Genomic DNA, 27,231 nt, shown 5'->3' with positions numbered 1-27,231 from the left:
CGGCCTTGGACTCATAAATCTTGAACCTACGGTGGCATATAGTTCTGGGGTATGAGACCTTGGAATCATACCCAACTTGGTGCTAAATACTACTCCCATACTTAGCTTAGAACTCTTAGGAAATCCACCTCAAAATAACTCAAGGGTCTATAATGAAGACCAAAACACATTTCTATTTGCTTTAAATCATACTCAAAGTGGATTTCAACTCTATTATGACCGAAAGGACAAATCTTTCTCAATAATATCAAAGTACTCAATTCATGGGTGCTTATAGCATAAAAGTTCATAAAATTGCAAAAACCAAATAGGGCTTAGTGACCCATAATCAAATCTCAAGTTAAGACTCATCAAAGTGCATGCTAGATGTCATAAAGATTTATAAATCATATAGAAAATCTAGAATCTTTAACATTTTGCCTTAAAGTCTCAACATACTCTTGTACTTCAATTTCTAGAACACTAGAACTATTTAAATCTCATGGAAAAACAACATAGGGTATAAACCCGTACTTTAATTTCATAAGAAAATAAAGAAAATCATATATTCTCATAAGTAAAACAACTTTTGGGCATAAGGACGAAAGAAGTTCCCTTGTTCAAACCGTGCATACCTTAGATTATGACTTGGATGAACAAACTTGTTTGAGACTCTTCTTCTTACTCTTGCAAGAGGGTTCTTGAAGACTTCAACTCTGGAACCTTGAATCTTAACTTAATTTGTAAAATCTATGGTAAGTTCTTGAATTTCTTGTAGAAAGAATTTGGGTTTTTCCTTGGGGAAGAAAACCCTAACTCTTGGTGTTTTTGGATGAACTGAAACTATCTCCTTCATTTTGGGCTATATCTGAGTGTAAAAGGGGTGGGAAAAGATCAAAAATACCTTTTAAAAATGACTTAAATTACTGATCAGGATGTGCGACGGTGGGGTGCGATGGTCCATCAAGGGCCCGACGGTCGTCGGTCCTGCCCGTCGTACCTGGGCCAGAACTTGGTTAATGGTGGGGTGCGACAGTCCGTTAAGGGCCTGATGGTCCTTCGACCCTTACCGTCACACTCAACCAAAATGGGGCCTCACTGCCTCCTCTGTGACAACTTAGGCGACAGTCCATCGCAAGCTTGATGGTCCGTCGGCCCTCTCCATCGCACCTGGGCGATTTTACTGCTTTCTACAAAATGTCCATATTTTACTCTTCCGATATCAGATTTTGATAAAATGGGTGTCATTGGAAAGATAATTCAATCTTCACACGATAAAAGTTATTTTAAGAAAAATTCAGCAATGTTTAAACACTAATCACTTTGGAAGTCACTCCTTAATATTTTAGGACTGGACTGACAGTTCACTTGACATGCTCTAAAGGCTCAGACTATGAGGGAACTTTGTGGGGCATTACAATCATAATCCTTGAGAAGCTTACGCCATCTCCTCTTCCAGAGATTAATCTCTTTCTGAGTGAACACATACTGTAGACATGATCAAAAAAGATATCCATGTGAGAACCAAACAAATAATACCGCCATATTTTTAAAAGCAAACACATGGGATAATTCCTCTTATGTTCCTTCAACTTCCTAGAAGCATAGGTAATCACCTTCCCATGTTGCATCAAAACACAACCAAGACCTACCCGAGATATATCATAATAAACCAAGAACCCATCATTGCCTTTCAGCAAAGTCAGAATTGGAGCCGATGTTAACTTGTCCTTTGACTTCTCAAAACTCCCCTCGCAAGCATCTAACCAAGAAAACTTGACCTTATTCTGAGTTAACTTAGTCAAAGGAGCATCTATCGATGAAAAGCTTTTCACAAATTGCCTATAATACCCGACTGAACCCAATAAGCTCTGAATGTCGAATGGAGTTATAGGTCTAGGCCACCTCTTCAACACAACAACCTTTTATGGATCCACCATGATCCCTTTACTAGAAATAATATGACCCAAGAAAGTTACAGCATTCAACCAAAACTCACACCTTAAGGTCTTCAATCCACACAGAGATGATTATCATGATTCACCTTACTTTTCAAATAAAACAGAATGTCATCAATAAACACAATGAAGAAGATATCCAAACACTGATGAAAAACCATGTTCATTAGATCCATAAATGTCGCCGGAGCATTAGTCAACCCAAATGACATTACCAAAAACTCAAAGTGCCCATACCGAGTACAAAAAGCCATTTTAGGGATATCCACCTCCCCAATCTTTAGCTAATAGTACCCAAACCAAAGATCTATCTTAGAAAAGAACTTAGAACCTTGCAACTTGTCAAATAGATTATCTATCCTTGAAAGAAAATACTTTTTCTTGATCGTCACCTTGTTCAACGACCTATAGTCAATGCATATCCAAATGGAACCATCCTTCTTGTGCACAAACAACAACGGTTCACCCCAAAGAGATATACTAGGATGAATAAACCCCTTATCTAGAACATCCTTAAGTTGCTCTTTGAGTTCCGTTAAATTATTTGGAGCCATTCTATACGGAGGAATAAAAATTAGACGATTGTTCATAACAAGATTAATACCAAACTCTATTTCCCTATCTGGAGGAACACCAGGAAGATCATCCAAAAAGACCTCTGGAAACTCATTAACCACAGGAAGTGACTGGAAAGAAGGACCTTTTGAGTTAGAATCTTTAACTCAGACTATGTGATGAAGACAACCTTTAGAGACTAACCTCCGAGCTCTAAGATAAGAAAAAAAACCCTTCCCCCTAGGAGGTAAAAAAAATACCTTCCCACTTTATAACCAGTTCACCAGGGAACCTAAAGATAACCCTACGGGTTCAACAATCCAAAGATGCAGAACAAGAGTGTAACCAATCCATCCCCCAAATAATATCAAAATCCACCATATCCAACTCAAACAGATTCACCAATGTCTGCTTGCCACCAACAGAAACCACACACCCTCGACAAACTCTCTTAGCAATAATCGAGTCACCTATTAGGGTAAAAATAGAAAAAGGATCCGAAATAACTTTCAGATCAAAACTAAAATATACAGTCACATAAGAAGTCACATAGGAGAGAGTAGACCCCAGATCAAGCAAACAACATACTTTATAAGAGAAAATTTATGACATACTAGTAACAACATCAGGTGATGCCTTAGATTACTATTGGGATGTCAAAGCATAAAACCTATTCTAACTAACACTATAACCAGGAGTAGTAATAGAAGTTGATGCAATACCACCAGGTGTAGGAGAAGAAGATGAAGCCACAAGAATCTTATTCATCCCCGTAGCAACCTTATTAATCAGACAATCCCTAAGCTGATGGCCTGTCTAGCCATATTTGAAGCATTTGTCCCTCCTTTCATCACAATAACTATAACGCCCCAAATATGGTACCCGAAATACTACAAAGTGCTCATGACTCCAAAGGACCACAAGCTAACCCATGACTGATACCTGTAACTAAGCACTACATAATGTGATGTAAAAATGCAAAATTAAAGGCTGAAAGGCCAGAAGGTTCAAATATATGATAAAACATAACATCTGGAAATACGGTACATCATTACCAAAATAATTGAAATAACTGTGAACATGTTATAGTCTGAAAGCGTCTAAACTATCTGAATAAAGAGTTGATAGGACATGTCCCCAACTAACTCCAACTACTAAAATAACTAAGTACTAAAGATATGAAATAATCGAATCATAACATCCTCGAATGATGAGGACTCACTGCTAACTCTGACTGTTGAAACTAAAATGCTACTGATGCTCTGGAGCTCGTGCTTTTGAACCTATAGTATAAAAACTCCATAGCAAAAATGCGTCAGTACGATTAAATGTACCGGTACGCAAGTGAGGTAGGCTGAATGCAAAGGGTTCATATGCATGAATAATACTAACTAACTATATAAGAAGATTGTAAGAATACATACATAAGTATGTAACTGTAATTGGATTCGTGAGTAATACTGACTACTGAGTTCGACTACTAAAAACTCATATAACTGATACTGGGCGACTGTGTATGATAGTCTAGGTTCTAATAGAACTAGCTGAGTTCCGTACTGAGCTAAGTAACTGTATCTGATAGTCTAGGGTTCTGTAGAACTATCTGGGTTCTATTACTGAGACTGGGTGACTATATCTGACAATCCTGATTCTGTAACTAAAACTATGGGAGAATTCGTCTAACTGACATACCCCTTTTTCTAAATAGATTTGGGGTCCAACCTGTAACCCCAATTGGAAGGGTGTTAATACTGCGCCACTGGTAAGGAAAAGTTGTGAGAAATTCCTCTCTAACAGGTACTCTAAGGAGAATGGTGGTACCCTAAAATAACAAGTTAAGCCACCTCATCTACCCTCAACTAGAAGTTTTGATATCTTAACCTATACTGGCTACGTAGTTTTGGAGCACAAGGATTATTTCTAAGAATCACACCCTCTACTAACAAGTGAGTTCCCATCCCTAGGCTCACTCAGTGTTGAATCCTACTTCCATCTGAATATACATTAAATATGATTGACTGAACTGAACTGGACTGAGTTCATTAAGTTCCATTATCTGATAATATACTATTGAGATCTGATAACTGACTGAGATTACTGAGTTTTCCTAAGTTATGTAACTGACTGAATTCTACTGAGTTCTTAAATTGACTGAGAATACTACTAATCATGGCATAACTGAGATTTATCATGAAACCGATGCTAGCTCTAGGCACATAACTAAATTGTCGGGTACAAGTACCCCCAGGACTTAATAGCATAAAACTGACAAGACATGACACTTCTTAAACACACAATAATGGTCAATATTTCATAGTACTATCATTGGAGATTTTCATGAAGTATTTCCATGACACAAGCTTACACATGAATAAGAATGCATATAAACATGTCATAATTCCCTAAGCCTAATCTCATATGCATTACATCAATCTATTACAAGGCATAACAATAACATGGGAGTCATTTTGAACATAATGATAACATGAATTCATCATTTAGGTTCTGTTAAGTCATAATGCATAAGTATTATTCTCTTAGGCATTTTATCAAACACCTAGTATGCATAACTTAAGGCTTAGGCATGATACAAATTAATACCATATGATTCCCTAATTCAACTCAATTTCATTAATTTCAACCCACATACTAGCATAGTTTTATGAATAACACATAACGATCCTAACTTGGGAATCCTATAACAATAACTACATGAACATAATCAATCCACAACATAAACATCATAATTCATAATTTAAAATTGGATTCTTGAGCTTCATGAATGAAAGGAATCCATGAATGAACACTTGACATACCTTGGATGGAAAATTCTTGAAAACTAAAAGTAGAATCTCTTAAATTTGAAGCTCCTATGAAAATCCTAGACTTGTTCTTGAGAGTATTTGAGAGTAAAAACAATATTTTGGTAAAATAAGGGTTGAACCTCATGTTATAGGCTTATATAGGGGTGGAAAATTGACCCTTTTGCCCTTAAAATCATGGATATTTAATGACTAAAAACTGGGCATCAATACGATTGGCGATGCGGCGTATCGATGCATCAACGCGATACCCGATGCATTGCGGCATGATCGTGCCAAGCCTCAGTAGTTTTACTGGCAGTCCCTACAACAATGTTAACCAATGTGATAGGCAACGCATTGCGCCAAGATCGCATTGATCCACTATTTTAGGACACCAAACATGGTCTGAACGAGGTCCAAAAAATCCAAACTTTATTTAGAAACACCTATTGACCTCTCTGATCATAAATTAACAAAAATACAGATCATTAAAGGACATTAAGGTGGCAAAATGAGACTTCTAAATTTTGAAGGACAAAAATAAAATAAGTCTAGGAACTTAGCCAGAATTTTCTAAGTATGGGACCCCCTTAACAAGCTTAAAGGACTTATTTAAGCTTAGAAATTTTGTGGGGTCTTACAATAACCCCAATAAGGATGACCATAGAACCGATAAGAAGGGCATAAAGAAATTGACTGACCTCTGCTTACCTAAGATTAGGCACCCTGTGCCTAAAAATTATCACCACCATAACGACGCATATCGCTTGACTAAGAAGGAGCACTAGCAAAAGAGTAGGAACCAGAACTCCCACACTTTTTTTCTTCCATTTGCCACCATCTCAACCACCCTGCCCCTCTTACCCTCCATATCCCTAAACTTTTCCTACTTCCTCTTTTTATCCTCTACTTGTTGCACGTGAATAGTCAACCTAGAGATGTCCATATCCTTAATTAGTAAAACAGCCTTGCCTTCAGAAATCAGATCCTGATTCAACCTAGAAGCAAACTTTCTCATTCTTGCTCACATGTCAGACACTAAATCAAGAGCATATCTTACTAATTGGTGAAACTTCAAGGCATATTCCTTGATAGACATTCACCCCTACTTGACGTTCACAAAATTCTCCATTATTGATTCCCTCAACTCTTAGGGAAACAAATGATTCAAAAAAGCACTAGAGAAGGTATCCCTTAAAAATGACTCCTCCACATATTCTTTATCCCTATCCCACTCTTCATACCTCTGATAAGCAACCTCTTTGAGCTGATAAGATATAAAGTTTACCCGCTTTTACATTAGTAGCCTGTATTACCCAAAATATCTTCTCCATCTTATCCAAGAAGCCCTGTGGATCCTTTTCCACCTTCGCTTCAAAAAAAGTAGGAGGACTCATCTTCAAAAATTGGCCAACCCTTTGGCCTCAACAGATAAAACACCAGACATATCTTATTCTACCTGAGCAGCAACAAATTTAGCAATAGCATAAATAGACTGACAGAATTTTGCATTATTCACCTTGCCTTGAGGAGGATTAGTACCAATTGGTAGAACTCTAGAACTATTAGGGATAGGACCATTAGATCAAACATAAACTCCAAAAGTAGGATACACCCCTTAAATGTTACCCCCAGATGGGATAGAAAAATTTTTTTGTGTTTCAGATCTACAAGGTGTGATCTGAAATACGAACAAACAAGGATTAGAGAAGATTCCAGGACTGAGATTCCAAGCTTAAAAAAGAATACTAAGAAATTGAAATATTCCTAAATGACTTGTAGCCTCTTCCTTATGAGTGTGGCATGCTACACACCCCTAAAAGAGACTCTACTCAACACGACTTTGGGGAATTCCAATTGACCATAAACCTAGGCTCTAATACCAACTTGACATGACCTTCCCTGGGTCCTTGTCATAATGGGCATCCCAAGTTCATCCAGGACTGAAGACTACCCTCATTACGCAACCCAACCTCCAGTCACCAGCCCTGAGTTGGATAAATTCTGAGCATATAGCAAAATAATGTAATAGCTCACATAAAGACTTTAGGATAAGGTCAACCCTGTGACCAACCCAACCGAGTCCAACAATCCCATATCCATAATCTAATCATGCCAAACCATACCAAAATAAGGGCCATAAACTAGGCCATAAATAAGAATATTCAAAAACATAATATAATTAATCCCAAAATGAAATAGGATGAAATAACCAATAATATCATCCAATGATGTCAGCCTTTCAGCATATTCTAATTCCAAGGCCGACACCAATATTGATCTCACCCATTTAACCCATAGATGTACCACAAAGCCTCTAACCAAAAGAGTAATGAAATCCGGTTAGGACATGCCCCTAACCATAGCCAATATCAATCTCTAAAATAAAGTTAAAATGCCTAGAAATATCTATAACATGAAATAATGCTTTCCAAAAAGATGAAAGATCACTACTTCAATCCAAATGCTATCCCCGGGTCAATCACTATATAGGAAGAATAGAACGACCGGTTTTTGCATAGCATGGGTATACAACCACCAGTAGATAGTGTTAGCGAGTAACTGATAGCATGATCTTAGGGTAAGGATAAAATAATATCATTTATAAAACTAAGTAAAATCATCCATATACACACAACCATACAACCATACATACATACACATACACACACACATATATATATCCATGCTGGGAAAATGGATCGGGTTTAAAATTCCTTTAAAAACTTTACCTGGGTTGTGTATCTTTTCTATCTTAAACTACCCATGGGCTATATGGGCTTAGCTCTCCCTGTTGAAAGGGTCTTAGTATGTGTTGCCACATGACCAGAGAAGTATCCCATAGGATGGCTAGTACATCTTAAAAATAAAGTATGACATCATGCATATGGTCACTAATAACAACCTTATATCGGCAAATACGAGTTTCCAGTTTTGGTCCCTCCAGGATCTCCACCTTCTATGGCTTTGCTACACATCCCACCATTATTGCCCAATTAAAACTTATTTCTAAATAACCAAACTATTATCCATTTATTAACCAAGTTAATTGATATTGGTATTGTCATACCAACCTTTACTTGCAAGTATCATCCATAGCCAACCATTTATAGGTTTAAGGTGACTTTCAAATGTCTTTCTATTTACTATATTAAACTACTTGGGACACTTTCATGTTCCCTACAATCATAACCAATTAGCCTTTAGCCTTTCCAAACTATTTAAACCATGCATAATTCTTTTACCAAGTTTTAAAACATGCAAGAGTTCCATTGAAATAGTCAATGCTATGAACATATCTTTATAAGCATTTTGTCAAACACACTAGGGATAAGATGACCAAAATTAATTCCAATTACCAATAAACTATTCTCATGCAATCCAATTTTACAAAACCACTATTAATTCATGTAAAATCATAATTAAAACCATGGTAAACCATAAGAAACCATTTAATATCAAAACCCCCAAATCATATTTCAAAACTAAAATCTTACAATTAATGTTTGGGTATTTCTGAAGGTTTCACCCATAAAAGAAGTGATATGGTTTGGTAAGAAAGGGAAGCTCAATCCCCATTATGTTGGTCCATACTTGGTTTTCAAGAGGGTAGGTAATTTCTCTTATGAGTTGGAGTTGCCTTCTATGTTGAGCTTTATTCATCAAATATTTCACGTTTCGATGTTGAGAAAGTGTATGAGTGATCCTTTGATGGTTGTTCCTTTGGATAAGGTTAGTATTTCATATTCCTTGTCTTATGATGAAGTCTTAGTTGAGATTTTGGATCAGAAAGTTCTCTGATTGTGAACCAAGAATGTGGCATTAGTAAAGGTTCTTTAGAGGAACTAAAAGGTTGAGGAAGGAGGACATAAAGTCCAAGTATCCATTATTGTTTCCTATTTTGGATAATCGTACTTGGGGTAGGTGTATTTCATGACATCTTTCTTTTCTGACTTTATTAAAGAAAATGGTAATTTTCTTGACATCTTTGTTTTTTGACTTTGTTAAAGGAAATGGTGATTTCCTTGAAATCTTTATTTTCTGTCTTTGTTAAAGGTAAGAGTAATTGTATGTGGATCCAAATCATGCTAATGAATGCCTTGTCCTATCATTCGAGGATGAATAATCCTAAAGAGGGAGTATGTAACACCCCAAGTCATAACTATAAATATCCTGACTATAACTCCCCTGATGAGTTGTAGGTAGTCTTAACGGTCATAGGGACTCGGTCATAACTTAATCAGAACAAGTAGCTTAGTATTCTACTATGAGTACGAGTGGATCTCAACTATTCATCAAGACTACTTATGGGTCATAAGGACCATATCATAAGGTGTCCAGTAAGTTTGACACAAGACAGTGTCTTCATTATGACTTGAGTCCACATGTCAAAAAGACTCATGATGAGTCGTTAAGTCCCAAACATAGAGTGTCCAGTAGGTCATCCCAAATTATTATTGTCTTAAGTATCAGAAGTGGTTATGAGCTAGTGGTATGAATCATAGCCAGAACAGTATGGGGCCTTGGTGGTTTTGTCTTGACTACGACTCATTATGATGAGTCGTAATGTATCCTTATGGGTTGTATAGTGACCTGTAGTCACTGACGACTAAATTTTAGTTTTAAAATTAAGGGCACTTTATACAATTCCCTTCTCACCCAATTTAAACCCCACATCCATAAAGTACTTAAGGGGGTTATTTTTCATCCTTAACATACTCAAACACTTCCAAATCTCTCTTAAATTCTTTCAAGTACCCATACTTAGGGTTTCCAAGAAGTAGGTCATCCAAGGGCTCAAGGGTTGAATTCTTTCTATGAAACTTGGTATTTCAGGCATATTAGTCTTCTCTCATTGTTAATTAGTTCAAAGCATATGTTTTAAAGTATTTTTCATGAGATATTTATGTTGGTTTTGAAACAAAGGTTGAAGGTTTTAAAAGCTTATGTATTGAACAATGCTTTCCCATGATTTACATATAATTATTCATGCTTTATTTGTGGTTTTGAACTAGTGAATGCATAGGTATGGTGAGTGAACTAGGGAACTGTGATTTTCCCCAAACTTGTAACTTTTGAAATAGTTATGGACCTAACCCCAAATTTCAAAATTGGTTTTAATAATGAGAGACATGGGAATTGACTATTTTTAAACTATTGCATTATAATTTTAAATTGAAACTTATGGGGTTGTGTAAGTCCCCAAGCTAATGTAAAATTAAACCAAAGGGGGTTGTGAATTTCCCCAAGAGAAGGTAATTGGTGTGGCATATTAATGTTACCTTACAAGTGTATTTGGTATGACGATACCAATAATGTATGCCTAACTGTGTATTGTAGTTCAATAAATGGGATTTTGAGATAATTATTTTAATTAGGATTTAATGGGGGTTGTGTATCTGAGTCGTAAAAGTGGAGGTCCGAGAGACCAATACTGGAAATCCTAGTTACTAACGTAGGGGTCTATATAATGGGTGGTTTGAATCCCCCTTATTATTATTACCATATGATTAGGAGGTTCGAGTCCCCCACATTACATGACATGATTTGATGCTTGTGTCACTTTGATATGCAGGGATGTTTGAGTCCCTCATAGTGCATATGTTTACCCTTTGGTTTGTGTGGCCACACGCACTAGGGACCTGCAAGATGGGGGAGAGTTGGGCCCATATTTCCTATTAGTTCCTTCTTATGTTATTATGATTGAGTTACATAATCTAGGTTGATGTTTTAAAGTGCATGTTAAGCCTTGTTCTCTATCTCGACATGTGATATATATATAATGCATTTGATTATGTGCATTAGTTTTGAATGATTTTGAACTATTGATCATGTCATTACATTATCCTTATTCCTGAGTTACATGCTAGTGTTCACCCCACAAACCATCTCCAGATGTTGTGTTTGCAATACCCACAAGCTCCTAAATAAGTTTCCAACTATTTGTTATATGTTTAAAGGCCCCAAAGTGATTATTTCAAGCCATAATTAAGTGTCATGACCTTTAACCTTATGTATGAAGTGTTTTTTATGTGAATCACGGTCATAAGAAGCACTTAGAGCAAAGTCAAGTTGAGAGCATTTGTGTCGATTTAATTTGAGTAACTAACCCTACATGCGTCAAATTTAAACGAATGTAATTCTTAGAATATAACAACGAAGGTGTCTTACTATATATGAAATAAAAGTTCTTTGAGTCTTCTTTCCAATACATTTGGTTTCACCTTGATTCGATATTGGAGTGGAAAGGTATGCTCATTTTACCTCAGTGTGTCCATCTGTCAACAAGGTGATGACTTGAGGTGATAAGCCCTCAAGTAAATGATGAGCTATCAACCTCGTCATCAGCCTTAACTAAAAACTCCCTACATCTTTGAACAAAAGGTGACGACTAGGTTGATAAGCCGTTAACTAGTTGATAGGCTATTAACTAAGTCGTTAACCTTAACCAGATCATGAAGAGAAAGTGACGACTAGGTTTACAAGCCATCAACTAGTTGACAGGCTATCAACTAAGTCATCAACTATAGAAATTCTTGATATTTTTATTCAATTTCCCTAGGGGTATTTTGGTCTTTTCCTCACCTCAAACCCTACCCCCATGACTTAAATCACCTTATACATGATAGTTCCATATCATTAATTAGTTTTCAAAGTTTTCTCTCGTCTCCACTCTCACGATAAAAGAAAATAGGGTTTCTTCCCAAAATTAAGAAATTCAAGCTTTCTCGAAGAACTTAAGAATTTAAATTCTAATTTCAAACTTTTATCAAGAAATAGAGAAATTCAGGTATGTAGGGTTTTGAACAAGGTTAATCTTTCATCCCTGTGCCCGAAAGTATAATTTTCAAGTTGAAGTTACTTGTTTTTTTAAATTAGGATTCATCCCTAAATTCTTATGTATTGAAGCATAGCATTACCCTGTGATTTAAAGGACTAAAGAGCATAAGAGTTGTACTTATTTGGGTTTTAAACTACAACTTTGATATTTTGTCTTGAATTTCATTATTTTGATGACAAATTGTCATTCTCCTAAGTTTAATATGTCCCCATGCTTAAATTCATGTATTATACTCATGTATTAAACTATCCAATATTTTGGCTTTCTAAATTATGACTTCATATTACTGTTTTAAGAGTTTGTTCTCATATTTTGGTAATCATTCAGTATTGGCATGATATGAACATCGATACCTACATGTTTACTTATATTTCAGACATTTCAAGTAATGAGTCAGTCAACTGATGATTTCAGTGTTAAACTCGGCTTGTTATGATCTTATTGAACACCATCAGTTTACATATTTATTATTATTTCATGCCTTATATGAATTGTTATTTTTAGAAATACTATGACCTGAGCTTACCAGCTTAAGTGCATGCTCCAGTTAGTATTTCTGTGTCTTTCAGTTGGGAGTAAGATTTAGCCTCGAGTAAAAAGTGTGGGTTCAGTGCATCCTACTTTTCTAGAAACTATATGCCATCATAGGTTTAGAGGCCTCACCGTAGAGTGTTCCGTTTTCCCAATATGGGCTCAGTTTAGTGATTACTCTAGTTCAGGTCTATTCTGATGGCAAGGATAAAACAACCCTCCTCAAAATGGGTCAAATATTTGACTCCATGATAGCTCATATGGTTTATGGTAGTTACATGATAGATCCCACAGTTTTAGTCAGTGTTAAGTTTATCTCAATTTAGGTTTGCTTGATCAAGTAATTAGATTTTAGTAATTATTTTGTCAATTTTGCAGATTATTCATGTTTTTCAGCTCATATTAGTACATACTACACTTGGTCTGGCATTTCTCAATTTTATATGTTCATGTTTTTCATGCTCAGTATCCATACATGATCCTCAATTCTATTTTATAGCATGTTCAGCTGTACATGAGATTTTCATACAGTATTCATGTTTTACCGCTTCCCAACTTCGGTTCTACTATTCTACAAAAGTAAAGAGTTAAGAAACTAAGTGTAGTGACTCACCAGCTTAATAGATTATATTTGTTACTCATATCTTAAGATACTTTAGCTTTCAGTTGATTTCAGTCTCTTGGTGAGTCTACTTTCACTTAGCATGCATGTTTTAAGTTATGTATTTATTCAGTTTTACTTATTGCATTCACCCTTACTTACTCAGTACATTCCAAAAGTACTGACCATATATACGTCTGTGTGGCTACATTGTTTCATAATATATGTACCAGAAGTAGTCTGTGTACCAGGGTCAGATAGTTTTCATCTTTTAGCCAGCAGGTGATGAGTTCTCCTATTTCGAGAACTCCAGTCCATTCCAGTTCATATGTTGTATTTTGATTATCCGTATGTATAGATTAATGGTAGCTAGAGGCATATCCCAGCAACCTATAGTATGTATAGTATATGCTTCATAGATAGTCAGTGAGCGTCATAATATGTAATAATAGTCTTTCTTCAGTTTTACCATGTAGTAAACTTATTAGTATTATATTTATTAATATTTTCTCATAATTATGCTTTCACTCAGCAAATTGAATTTTATTATATACACATTAAATTAGTTGCTCAATAGTATGCCAGTACATGGGTTGTCTTGGGATCACCTGTGGTTCTAAGCATCGTGTTACGACTAGGGGGTAGTCTTGAGTCATGACAAACTTGGTATCAGAGCATATGGTTCAAGTGCCCTAGGGTGTCTATGAAGCCCTGTCTAGTATATTCTTGCAGAATAGTTCGGAGATGTCTGTACTTTTCTTTGAGAGGCTACAGGGCATTTAAGAAATATTTCCCTTCTTTTACGTCTCAAATTGTACTGTAGAAAGGTTCTCAAAGAAACTTACACAGATTCTCATCATGCTCAATTCGTACCAACTCTACCTTAGTTTTTAGGCAACAAAAATAGTCAAGCTTAAATTCCTACCGATAAAACTTTCTCAGGAAGTCCACACAGACAGATATGAGATTAAATGTAGGCTTAAAAGAAATCTCATCAGTCCTTTTATGTTCCAATGTTTTAAAGATTTCATTCATATTCATGAAAATTGTGCACTAAGGCATTGTCATATATGCCTTAAGATTTCTTCTCTGAATCCTATGACAACATATGATCTAGAGTTAGAAGTATGAACCTATAAGATTAGTAGCATTAAAGTAGGAATAATGTTAATCTAAATTTAATAAATTATGTATCCATAGAGCAAGAAAGGTGTTGTGTAGTTTGTTTAACAGCACTTGGAGAGAGATTTTTTAGTTAGGGAGACTTAGAATATATCAATGCTTTAGTCGGAATGGAGATTAGGTAGCGACCATAATGATAGAGGAGCTTGTTAAGGTTGAGTATGTTCATAAAATATTGTATGGATTAGTATTTCATGATTCCTATCCTGCAATAATAAGTGAGTATTAGTTTATCAGAAGTTTTGTGGATATCCATATTAAGTGTTAGAATCTAAGTTTGAATCTTGGATGATTGAGAAAATAGAAAGAAGAGTTTAAAATTCTAGATGGTGTAAACTCAGGGTATGGTGATACTCCCGAAGATTCTAAGTTAGTAAGTGTTTAAGTTATTATATGATGACTATTGGGGCTATATAATGTTAAGAGTTCTATCTTAGAAAGAAGTATTGGCAGTGGGTTTTGCCCTTTCAGGTGTATTCTTTTAGGGTGAGTTTATTATTTATGTATTGTTATATCTCGGTCTCTAGAGTAAAGTGGTTCCAATTCAGTTTAGAGTTTATTAAATAGGTCCACAGACTTAGAATAATGGCTTAAAGCTAAGGGGGAGATGATATAATAAGGAACTAAATCAGACTCTCAGATTCTAGTAATGATGCCAGTGTATTATAGAACATCAAGGGGGAAGATGCCTGACCCATTCTTATTTCGATACAAATCTCTGTACTTTCATCATCATGACATGTACGCATGCCTTACAAGTCAGCTCTATGACCATAGCTCATCTTCATGCACTTTCTATAGAAATCATGTACACTTCTAGTCCCTAATATGAAGAGTTTTAGTTCACTTAGTAGTACGAATCATGTTCCATGAATTTACAAACTCCAAACTCAGTTCATGCAGTTTAAGACTCATGTACTCATGCTTTACAGTATGCTCAGTTCCCATACCTCATGCTACACTTTAAATGATCAGCGAAACTTTAGATTATGTCATATGTGTACTTAGTTTTGATCTGTTTAATGAATTAATGCTTTTGATACTCTATTCCTTAGGCCTTAGTTAAGTGTTAAGGTTATACGTAGTGTTCTTTTATGCTTCAAGTTCTCATGTTCCAACCTTTCAGTGACCTTTCTTTATGAAATGATAGTGGAGATGAATAATAATTTAGATAGGAGAGAGTAATTGTTTCTTGTTGGGGAAGATTGTTGTATGCCTGTTTTATCTAAGGCTATAATTTTAAAGAAGGATTAAGGAAAAGCTCTTGGTATATGTCATAGTTAGTTGAAAATTCCTATGAAGGATTGGTTGCCTAAAATTTCATATATGGTTATGATGATAGATTGAAATGTCATGTTGGTATATAAGTGGATAAATGCATTTTGCACTAGTGAATTCCTAGTAAAAGGGTGAAGTTAGTTGTTGAAGAGATAAGGAGAATTATTCTTAGGCTAAGAGCTGTGAAAACATGTGGCATATTGAATTCATGGTTTAGACTAGTATTACAGTGTTATATGTTGAACTTTGTAATTTCGAGTAGGCTTGAACATAGTGAGAGAATTTAGTTCAGCTCAGACTTTAGTAGATAGGGTTAATACCTATGTGAAAATTATAAGTAGCCTTGAGTGAAGTATAGTATTGAAGGGGAAACATATAGTTGAGGGAGTATTTGAAAAGTATGTCTAAGCTTAAAAGTAGTAGTTGCATTGCCTAGGGCGTAGTAATTCTATCCTAGCTTATGTTTTATAGGCCTATGATCCATATTACTGATTTACTACCATATTGAGAGTCCTTATTCTGATATCTCATTCAGATAATGCCTAAGAATTCTTTGCTCCCTAATGTTATAAGAATTTCTTAGAAACAGTGTTGAAGAAATACTCTAGTTGAGTAAAAGCTTTCACAATAATTCAATCCGTATAGCCAGCAATTCAGTTTAGCAGTACATAGAAAATTTTCTATGTTTTCCATCTTTTCATCTAGTCTTACTACCCAAAGTTTCATGAATATGTCTATTCCATGAGGTAATATGTTCGCATATATATAATTTGCAAATTCAGTTCAGTCCATGCATTATGTTTTAGATTTAACTATTTAGTCATGACTCAGTTTATAAGTGTTCAGTGCATGATCTCATTTTTCCAAGTATTCTAGATCAGACATGGTGATACCCTTGTACGACCTAAGTATCATCATCTCATGATCTATGCTTACATAATGTACTTGCCGATGCCATAAAACCCCTTTTCCTTTGATACCTATATATGCTTTGTTTAGTGTCAATCCTTAATGAGAAGTTAGATACCTTATTCCATCCTTAGTAACTTGTGGAATTTTTATTGCATTAGTTATCCCTTTGCAGTTCTATATGTATGATCGTATCATAAACATTTCAACTGAGTACTAAACTCTCAACATAAATCAGCTCTTTATAGTCAATAAAGTCAAGTCAGCTCAGAAATAAGTTTCATGATAGAAGTTTTAATGTTTCAGCTCATCTATATCCTTTGTTAACAGACATGTCATGTGTACATTATTCCATACTTCTAAGACTTCAATAAGTTCCTACCCATCATTCGATAACGAATGATTCCAAGGGGGAGATATTATAATACCCTACAAGTTTCTAGACAAGTTTCCAACTATTTGTTATATGTTTAAAGGCCCCAAAGTGATTATTTCAAGCAAAAATTAAGTGTCCTGACCTTTAACTTTATGCATTAAGTGTTTTTATGCGAATTATGGTCATAGGAAGCACTTACAGCAAAGTTGAGTTAAGAGCATTTGTATCGATTTAGTTTTAGTATCTGATCCTACATAGGTCAACTTTAAATGAGTGTAACTCCTATAATATAATGATTCAGGTGTCCTACAATATATCAAATAAAGAGTCATTGAGTCGTCTTTCTAATGCATTTTTATTTACCTTAATTCGATATCGGAGTGGAAAATTATACTCATTTTACCTCAGTGTGTCCGTCTAACAATAAGGCGACAACTTGAGGTGATTATCCTTCTACTAAGTGACGAGATATCAACCTCATCATTAGCCTTCACAAGAAACATCCTACATCTCTAAAGGAAATGTGATGACTAGGTTGATAAGCCATTAACTAGTTCATAAGCTATCAACTAAGTCGTCAACCTTAACCAGATAATGAAAAGAAGGTGATGACTTGGTTGACAAGCCGTCAACTAGTTGACAGGCTGTCAACGAAGTCATCAACCTTAATAAGATCATAAAGAGAAGGTGGTGACTTGGTTGGTATGCCATTTACTAGTTGGCATGCTGTCAACTACGTCATCAAGTAAAGAAATTCTTACAATTTTTATTCAGTTCCCATGGTGTATTTTGGTATTTTCCTTGCACAAAACCTACCCCAATGACTTAAATCACCCTATACACAATAGTTTCACATCATTAATCAGTTTTCAATGTATTCTCTACTCTCCACTCTCAAGAGAAAGAAAATTAGGATTTCTTCCCAAAAATAACAAATTCAAGATTCTTCCCTAAGAACTCAAGAATTCAAGTTCCAACTTAATGTTTTCATCAAGAAATCAAGAAATTTAGGTATGTGGGGTTTTGAACAAGGTTAATCTTTTATCCTTGTGCCCGAAAGTATAATTGTCATTTGAAGTTACGTGTTTTTTAAAAAAAATTAGGGTTCATCCCCAAATTCTCATGTATTGAATCATAGCATTACCCTGTGATTTAAAGGACTAAAGAGCATAAGAGTTGTACTTATTCAGGTTTTAAACAACAAGTTAGATATTTTTGTCTTGAATTTAATTATTTTGATGAAAAATTATCATTCTCCTAAGTTTAATATGCCCCATACTTAAATTCATTTATTATACTCATGTATTGAACTGTCCAATGTTTTGGGTCTCTGAATTATGACTTCATATTACTATTTTAAGAGCCTGTTATCATATTTTTGTAATCATTCAGTGTTGGCTGGTTATGTACGCCCTATACCTACATGTTACTTATGTTTTAGACTTTTCAAGTAATGAGATGGTAAACTCATGATTTCAGTGTTAAACTCGACTTATTATGATCTTATTGAACACTATCAGTTTACATATTTATGATTATTTATTCCTTTTATGCTATGTTGTTTTCAAAAAATACCATGACCTGAGCTATCATCATCGGTGCATGCACCAGTTAGTATTTTTGTGTCTTTCAGTTGGGAGTAAGATTTAGCCCTGAGTGGGAAGTATGGGTTCAGCGCATCCTACTTCCCCAGAAACTACATATCACCATAGGTTTAGGGCCTCCCAGAGAGTGTGTCCCCTTGCCAATTATGGGCTCAATCTAGTGATCACTCCAGTTCAGGTTCTATTTCGATGGCAAGGATAGAACAACCCTCCTAAATATAGATCAAACATTAGACTCTATGTTAGCTCACATGGTTTATGTCAAGTACTTGATAGATCCGATAGTTTCAGTTAGTATTCATTTTATCTCAATTCAGGTTTTCTTGACCAAGTAATTAGATTTAAGTAATTATTCTATTAGTTTTACAGATTATTTATATTTTTTAGCTCATGTCAGCACATGCTACATTTGGTCTTGCATTTCTCAGTTTTACATGTTTATGTTTTTCATGCTCAGTATCCATACATGATCCTCAGTTCAGTTTTATAGCATGTTCAGCATTACATGAGATTTACATACAATATTCATGTTTTACCATTTCCCAGCTTCAGTTCTACTTATTCCACAAAAGTGAGGATTTAAGAAACTAAGTGTAGTAATTTACCAGCTAATCAGATTATGTTTGTTACTCATGTTTTAAGATACTTCAGCTTTCAGTTAATTTTAGTCTCTTGGTGAGTCTACTTTCACTTAGAATCCATGTCTTAAGTTATGTATCTATTCAGTTTCACTTGCTGCATTCACCCCAACTTACTCAGCATATTCCAGAAGTACTAACCATATATATGTCTGTGTGGCTGCATTGTTTCATAATGTAGGTACCAAAAGTAGTGTACACACCAGGGTTAAACAGTTCTCAACTTTCAGCTAGCAAGTGATGAGTTCTCCTATTTTAGGAACTCCAGTCCATTACAGTTCATATGTTGCATTTTGATTATCTATATGTATTGATTAATTGTTATTGGAGATATGTCCCAGCTACCTATAGTCAGTATAGTAGAGGCTTCACAGATAGCCAGTCAGATTCATGATATGTAATTCCAGTCTTTCTTTAGTTTTACCATGTTGTAAACTTTATCAATATTACATTCATTCAGATTTTCTCATAATTATTCTTCTGCTCAGTAAATTATGTTTTATTATATACATATTAAATTAGTTGCTCAATAATATACTAGTACTTGGGTTAGATTGGGATCACTTGTGGTTTTAAGCATCGTGTTACGATTGAGGGAAGTCTTGGGTCATGAAAATATCCCCACATGTTGTAGGCACCGGAGCTATTCTATTTTTACTACATAGAATTAGGTTGGTTGGCTCAATTGTTGAGTCATTGTGTTGTTGTGAAGTGGTGAGCTTTCATTCCTTGGAAGGCTTAGGTATTTCACCAGCTTTTATTCCTAGATTTGAGTTGATAGTTACTTTCATTATCATTAACATTATCATTTTCATTGCCATTTTCATCTGTCAGAGTCGGGAACTTGTCCCAACCAAGAGTGGTCTTTGTTCTTTGCTTATAAGGCTTTGTTTAGATTATTGTAGATATTAGGTAATGTTGGCCAGTTGTTTGGTTGGTCACCGATCGTTAGTTATAGACATGTTTTAAATTTCCTTAAGCTTGTTGCATGCTATTTTGTTATATGTTAGGAATTCAGCCGACCTTGGGGTATGTTGTGTTTGGTTTGCTTAGGTGTAGGGGGTGATCTTTGGTCCACATAGGACTTGAGATACCCATCACGGCTAGGACCTGATTTGGGTCATAACAATTGTCATTGGTTCTAGTTGCAATTCTGTCCCTTAAAACCGACCACAACACCTTTGCGATGAACTTCAAACTACCTTATAAATAGTGGCCCTATTGACCCATGGGGAAATCTCACTGGCTTCAGCAATGTGGCCCAGCCAACTTCTTCACACTCTTCAGGTCATTTATTTAGAAAACATACTTTGGGGTCTCCTCAATTAGTACAAATGTGTTTTGAAATAAGGCTTTGGATATGTCAACTTCTGTGTAGCTGGCCTGAATGGTATCCAAGCGTGGTTGTTTCTTTATACCTTTCTCTTTCCATGAAAAGTCAGGCTTTTTAGCATCACCACATATTTGGGGTAAAACATCCATATTAACTCTAGCATATAACTCCGTAGTGGTCTAGTTATCTACCCTAGCTTATATCTCTTGAACCCTTGCACCAAATCCAAAAGCTTTTAGATTTACTCAGTCAGTACTCAAGGCTTCTCCAGAATGCTTTTCTTCTTATTTCCCCAGTCAGTCAAAGAAACATCATAAATATAGTAGTCTTATGAGTTTGGGACTACCCACCTTTTTGGATCAACTCCTCTTAGAGCTGGTGCAGCAGTTTTGGAAGGTTCAAAGTTGGGCTCGTCCTCCCCATTTAAAGAAATTAAACTCTCTTCAAATTTACCCCCAACTAGGGTGTGTTGTCATCCCACTTTAGATCGTAGAAGGTTGATGGGGGTAGCTGCCTCAACCAAGACAATAGATGTTGTGGCCTTTTCTTTTTTCTACTCCTTTAAATGCTTCGTTACTGTTTGAAGTGAGTGATGATCATGAGATGAACATATAAAAAATATTACCTCGGTCTCACTTGAGAAGTCAAACACACTCTTTGAGACTAGAGGTGTGTCCCTGGGTGCTTACTTCTTTGAGATGCCCTTCACCAACTTCTTCTCAGCCTTTGGTGCCATCATACCTGTATTAGGAGTTAGAATCAATTTTGGAAAAAAATTGAACAAGTGCAGAAAGTAGATCATATGATCCTTTCTACAATCATGTAATAAAGGTATGATCATACCTTTCTATCATGGAAAGGGTTTCTTAAGACATTATAAATGTTTTACCATCAGACTACCCTTTTTTTATCATGAAATAAAGGTACAATCATACCTTTCTATCATAGGAAGGGTTTCCAAGACTTGGAAATTTTGTCACTCCGAGAAGCACATACCACTATCATATGTTGATCTCACAATCGTGGATGTGTACATCTGATGAAATCCACATACCTTACACATGATCTCCCCCCCCCCCCCCCCCAACGATCTAACCTATGATCATATGTTGAAACCATTATCATAGGTTGTGTCATGGAATTACAAACACTTAGTAGAATTATGTAAATAAATCAGACCCAAATAGATATAAATATTGACCCATTTTGACGATAATTTCCCTAATATTGGGTACTCGAGACTTCTCCGTTACAAAACTTGACTCAAAAAAACCTATTCCTATGCAAAAGTTGATCACATCTATGAATTTTTTGAAAAACTTACAATTGGTTAGTTGAAAGTTTTGAGAACAAAGAGGACTTTCTAGTGGATCAAAAGTAATGCATGATTTTCTCCCTAGGAGTGCTTAGGGTATGCTATTAGTGTTCAAATGATTAAAAAGGGAGAAGGGTAAAATGGGTGAAGTGTTCATGGGTTTTACACGTTTAAAACCCTAGGTGGGTCGGTCAGTTCATGAGTCATCAAATAGATGGGCTTGCTTAGATGAGTCAATACTATGATGGTGGTTAGAAACCAAGGTTCTGTATTCCTTCCGTGATAAATAGACTAATGAAAACTTAACTGGGAACCTATAAAGATTAAGGAAGATCATAACTTAAAACAATGATCCCTTCTTAAACTCATTGGTTCCTTCCTAATGATATATTATAGAAGGATGATCAGAAAATTAGTATCATAATCATTACATCTAGGTATGATCATGATAGCCAATCATGGGATGACTCCTAGATATCTACCCCTCAGAACTTTAATCAAAGGTGTTTATACTGTACCCAGAATTGCAGGTCCTTCCCATGGTCGTGCAATCCTCTTGTGAGTTCAGTCTGTATGCTAATTCAACATCTTTTGGTTCTTGTGTGATCTCTGCACCAATAAAAAAATACCCTATAATATATAAAGTATAAAACATTGGTTTCCTTACATGAAGCGATTGGTTTAATGTCGCAACATGATGTAGATGAGTTGGTTACTCAGACTTCACTAATAAGCACATGGGTTGTCTTCCATGAAGTGCCTAATTTAAATTTGCGGCATGACCCATCTCCCTTAACAACTTAGACTTCATCAAGGGTCAATCTTTCACTTGACCTTATTTTCACCATGGTACCAACATAGTTCTTGACACACAGGCCATTTACCTTTAGGGCTAATGCAATGTCCTTGAAGCTCAATTGAACCATGCAGAAATTCTCTCACCACATTAAATGGACCAAACCTTTAGAATTTAGCTTGCTAGGAAATAAGAGAAGTCTAAAATTATAAATCAAGACCAAATCACCTAGTGGAATTCTTTTCGCTTAATTTTTTGATCATGATACAACTTCATCACTCCATTTAAGATTCATCATCTTCAATGCCTCTAATTACTTCTGTTGAAGTTTGATGGGAAAGTGGCATGCTTTTCCATACACAAGTTAATATGGAGATGCACCTGGAGGAGTTTTGTAAGTTGTACGGTTAGACCCCAATGTATAAATCTAGACTTCTAGCCCAGTCTATCTAATTGGCATTCGCAGTCTTTGCCAAAATAGAATTTATCTCCCTATTTGAGACCTCAACCTACCCACTTGTCTGTAGGTGGTAAGGTGTTGCCACCTTATGTTTTACACCATATTTATCAAGCATGGTTTTAAAAATATGGTTATAGAAGTGTGAACTACTATCACTGATAATAGTTCAGGGCTTACCAAATCTTGAGAAATTTTCTCCTTCAGAAAAGTTATGACACTCTTACCATTATTGTTTGGAAATGCAATTGCTTACACCCACTTGGAAACATATTAACCGGCCACTAAGATGTAATTCATTCCATATGAGCTAACAAATGGGCTCATGGAGTCTATACCCCATACATCAAATAACTCAAGCTCAAGGATAGTTGTCACCGAAAGTTCATGTCTCGTGAGATGTTCCCTTGGATTTGACATTGGCCATAAATCCTAGAATAATCATGAGAATATTTGTAAATCATAGGCCAATATTAACCACATTGCAAGATCTTATGTGCACTCCACCTCCATGATGACCCCTAATTAGTGAGGAGTGAAATGCCTACAAGATACTCATTATCTCCACCTCTGAAACATATTTTTGAATTACTCCATCAACACAAACCCAAAATAAGAATAGTTCTTCCTAAAAGAAATTCCTTACCTCATGCATGAACCATTTTCTTTGCTAAAATGACATACCTTCTAGAACCGAATCGCATGCCAAATAGTTGGTGAAATTTGCAAACCAAGGGATTAATTCTTATGATGTTGCCAAGACCTGTTCATTTGATAAAGTATCATTGATTTCAAGATCATCCCTTAATTTTAGCATTTTCTCCTTCTCAAGGCATGATAAATGATTGGCCACCTAATTTTTAGTTCCCTTTCAATCCTTGACCTCAAAGTCAAATTCCTGCAATAGAAGTACCCATCTAATCAACCTTGTCTTTGCATCTTTCTTTTCCATAAGATACATAAGAGTTTCATGGTTAATATGCACCATGACTTTGGTGCCAATCAAGCAAGAAAAAAATTTCTCAAATGCAAACACAATAACAAGTAACTTTTGTTTAGTCACAACATAATTGTTTTGAGAAAGATTAAGTGTTTTACTGGTATAGTAGATCGGGTGTAGTATCTTTTTTCTCCTTTGGCCTAGGACTACTCCTAGCTCTATGTCGCTAGCATCACACATCACCTTAAATGGCAAGGTACAATCTGGGGATATAATATTAGAGACTGAAATCAACTTCTCTTTCAGACATTTGAATGATTTTAGACATGACTCATCAATTATAAACTTCACATCCTTCTCCAAAAACTTGCAAATGGGTTGTAATTTTAGAGAAGCCCTTGATGAATTATCAATATAAACCTGCATGACCCAAAAAACTATGAATACCCCTCATAGAAATTGATGGAGGAAACTTCCTAATCACCTCAATCTTTGCCTTCTCAACTTCAAACCCCATCAAAAAAATTTTGTAACCAAGCACTATTCCTTCTTTAACCATGAAATGATCTTCTTCCAATTTAGAACCAAGTTACATTCCTTATATATCCTAAAAATACTTGCAAGATATGCTAAGAAATTATCAAATATGTCACCCACAATTGAAAATTCATCCAAGAAACCTTAATAGTGTCTTCCACTATGTTAGAAAAGATGGACGTCATATAATATTCAAAAGTGGAAGGAGTATTTCATAGACCAAAAAGCATCCTTTTAAAGGCCAACGTCCTATATGGACAAGTGAAAGTGGTCTTATATTGGTCTTTAGGGGAAATTAAGATTTGCTTATACCCTGAATAACTATCTAAAAAATAATACCATCCCTTACTAGCTAGACGTTCTAATATCTATCCATAAATGGCATAGAAAAGTGATCCTTCTCAGTCCATGAGTTTAACTTTCTATAATCCACGCAAACACAAAATTTAGTGACTAGACTCAAAGTAATTAGTTCATTCTTCTCATTAGGAACCATAGTGATTCCACCCTTCTTTTTCACACATTGAACTAGGCTCACCTATTTATAATCAGTAATAGGATAAACTATTAATGATCTCCTTCTTCACAAACTCTTGTAAGGGTGGGTTCAATCTTTGTTGGTTCTCAATGCTAAGTATACAATTAGGCTCAACCTTTAACTTTTGAGTGCAAATTCCAGGTGGAATTTTGATAATGCCAATAATGGACTACTTCGTGGCCCTTTTGAACCTCTATAATAAAGATACTAAGGCCTCAACATGCCATTCTAATAAATAAGTTGCAATAACTAGTAAAGTATTGTTGTCTCCTAGAAACACATAACACAAATGAGAAGGAAGTACCTTGAGCTCTAAAATGGGAGGCTCCTCAATAGATGATTTAGCCAGTGGGGTTACTCTATTCTTCAGATCAAGATCTAACTTCTTCAGAGCATAAGGGTATAAACCTCTACCAATTAGTGTGCTCACCATCCCGTCATACTCATCAATACCATCACTATCAATATTCATTATTATTACTGCAAGTGTCTTAACACTGAGTCTTTTCTTAGTAGGAACTACTATCTTATCTACATTAATGGTATCTATCACTGAAATCACACATATGTTCTTTAGTTGTTCCATGGATGATAACGCTCAAAATACACCTCTATAATGAGAATGTAAGCGATCGTTGTCAATATATAACCCAACTAGGTTGGGGTCGAATCCCACAGGGAATATGGTGTAAACTTAAGTCATTTGCGAGTTAATCAATTGATAGTTCGATATTTCCTGAAATGGGGGGTTTTGAGTTTAACAAATAATTACTGGTCACTTTATCTTCAGTGTTTGTAATCAAGAGTTCATCAAAAAACAATAATTATGTTCACTAGGGGTTTTGGTACTTGACATATGCTAATAGTAGTTTAAGATTCTCACAGTAGGTAGGACAACAGGTTATCTTTATCGAAGTTATGCCTAATTGTCCCTCGACCTACTTAAGCATTTAATTTCCTAATCCTCTTGGACTTAGGGAATTTATATTTATTAACAAAACTTCACCTCAGGTTAATCAACCTTGTTACAACATTGATTATTAAATGGAAGTTTAGTGTTTCCAAGTCCCTGTTGATAATTCACTTCCCACTATATTTGATTTCTTTATCAAGCTAATCAAAGCAGGTGTTATCTATCATTTGCAACCAATAGACGATAATTAAAACCTCAAAATAATTGAGGAGTCCTATTACCTTTCAAATCTTGAACAGTTAGCACATTATCAAGACTTAACCCTAGATCCAATAATTCAGGTTAAAGAGGTTTAGCCACTCATGATGTAATGATCGAAACAACTAGATGAATTCATAATTTGAAAAATAAACTTATCACAAAATGAATAATAACTAGTGATTCTCATATTAGATCACAATAGGAATCCCAAAGTAATGACTAAAATCTCTTCAAAGTAATTACTTTTTCAAGTCAAGAAACTAGAGAGAAAATAAAAAAAATATGTCTCTCAAAACTCAAGTTTGGAACCCTTAAGAAAACCCTAAGCAATGCTTTAAATAGTTCACCCTAATTATGGAAACAAAATAATAAAGTTCAGCGATTCCTCGGACAGGTGACGCTCTATCAGGAGGCTGACGACTTATCACAAATGTCATCAGCTCCTCTTTGCATTTGTTATTTGCTTCCTTAAGCTGACGATGGTTTTGATGACATATTAGCTCCTTGACGACTTATCACAAATGTTGTCACATCTCTAACTCAGCTCTCATGTTCTGCCTTAGGCTGACGCCAATTTTGATGACCTATCATCTCCTTGATGACTTATCACAAAATGTCATCACAACTCTCAACTCAGGTCCATTCTCTATCTAAGGCTAGTGATAAAGTTGATAACTTATCACAGGGCTGACGACTTATTAGGAATGTCGTCAGCCACACTTCTCTTCTTTTCACTTCAGATTTTAACTCTTTTGCTTCCATACTTGTTGGTTCTCTAGCATATTAGCTTCTACTACAAAATCAAAGATAAAACAATCAAAAACGATAAAATTTGCTTAAGACTTTCCAATTATTCTCAGTTAAAAGCCTCAAATATGTTAGCAT

This window comes from Capsicum annuum, chromosome 10 (assembly GCF_002878395.1).
Source record: "Capsicum annuum cultivar UCD-10X-F1 chromosome 10, UCD10Xv1.1, whole genome shotgun sequence".
Classification (NCBI taxonomy): Eukaryota; Viridiplantae; Streptophyta; class Magnoliopsida; order Solanales; family Solanaceae; genus Capsicum; species Capsicum annuum.
This window is presented reverse-complemented; position numbering follows the sequence as displayed.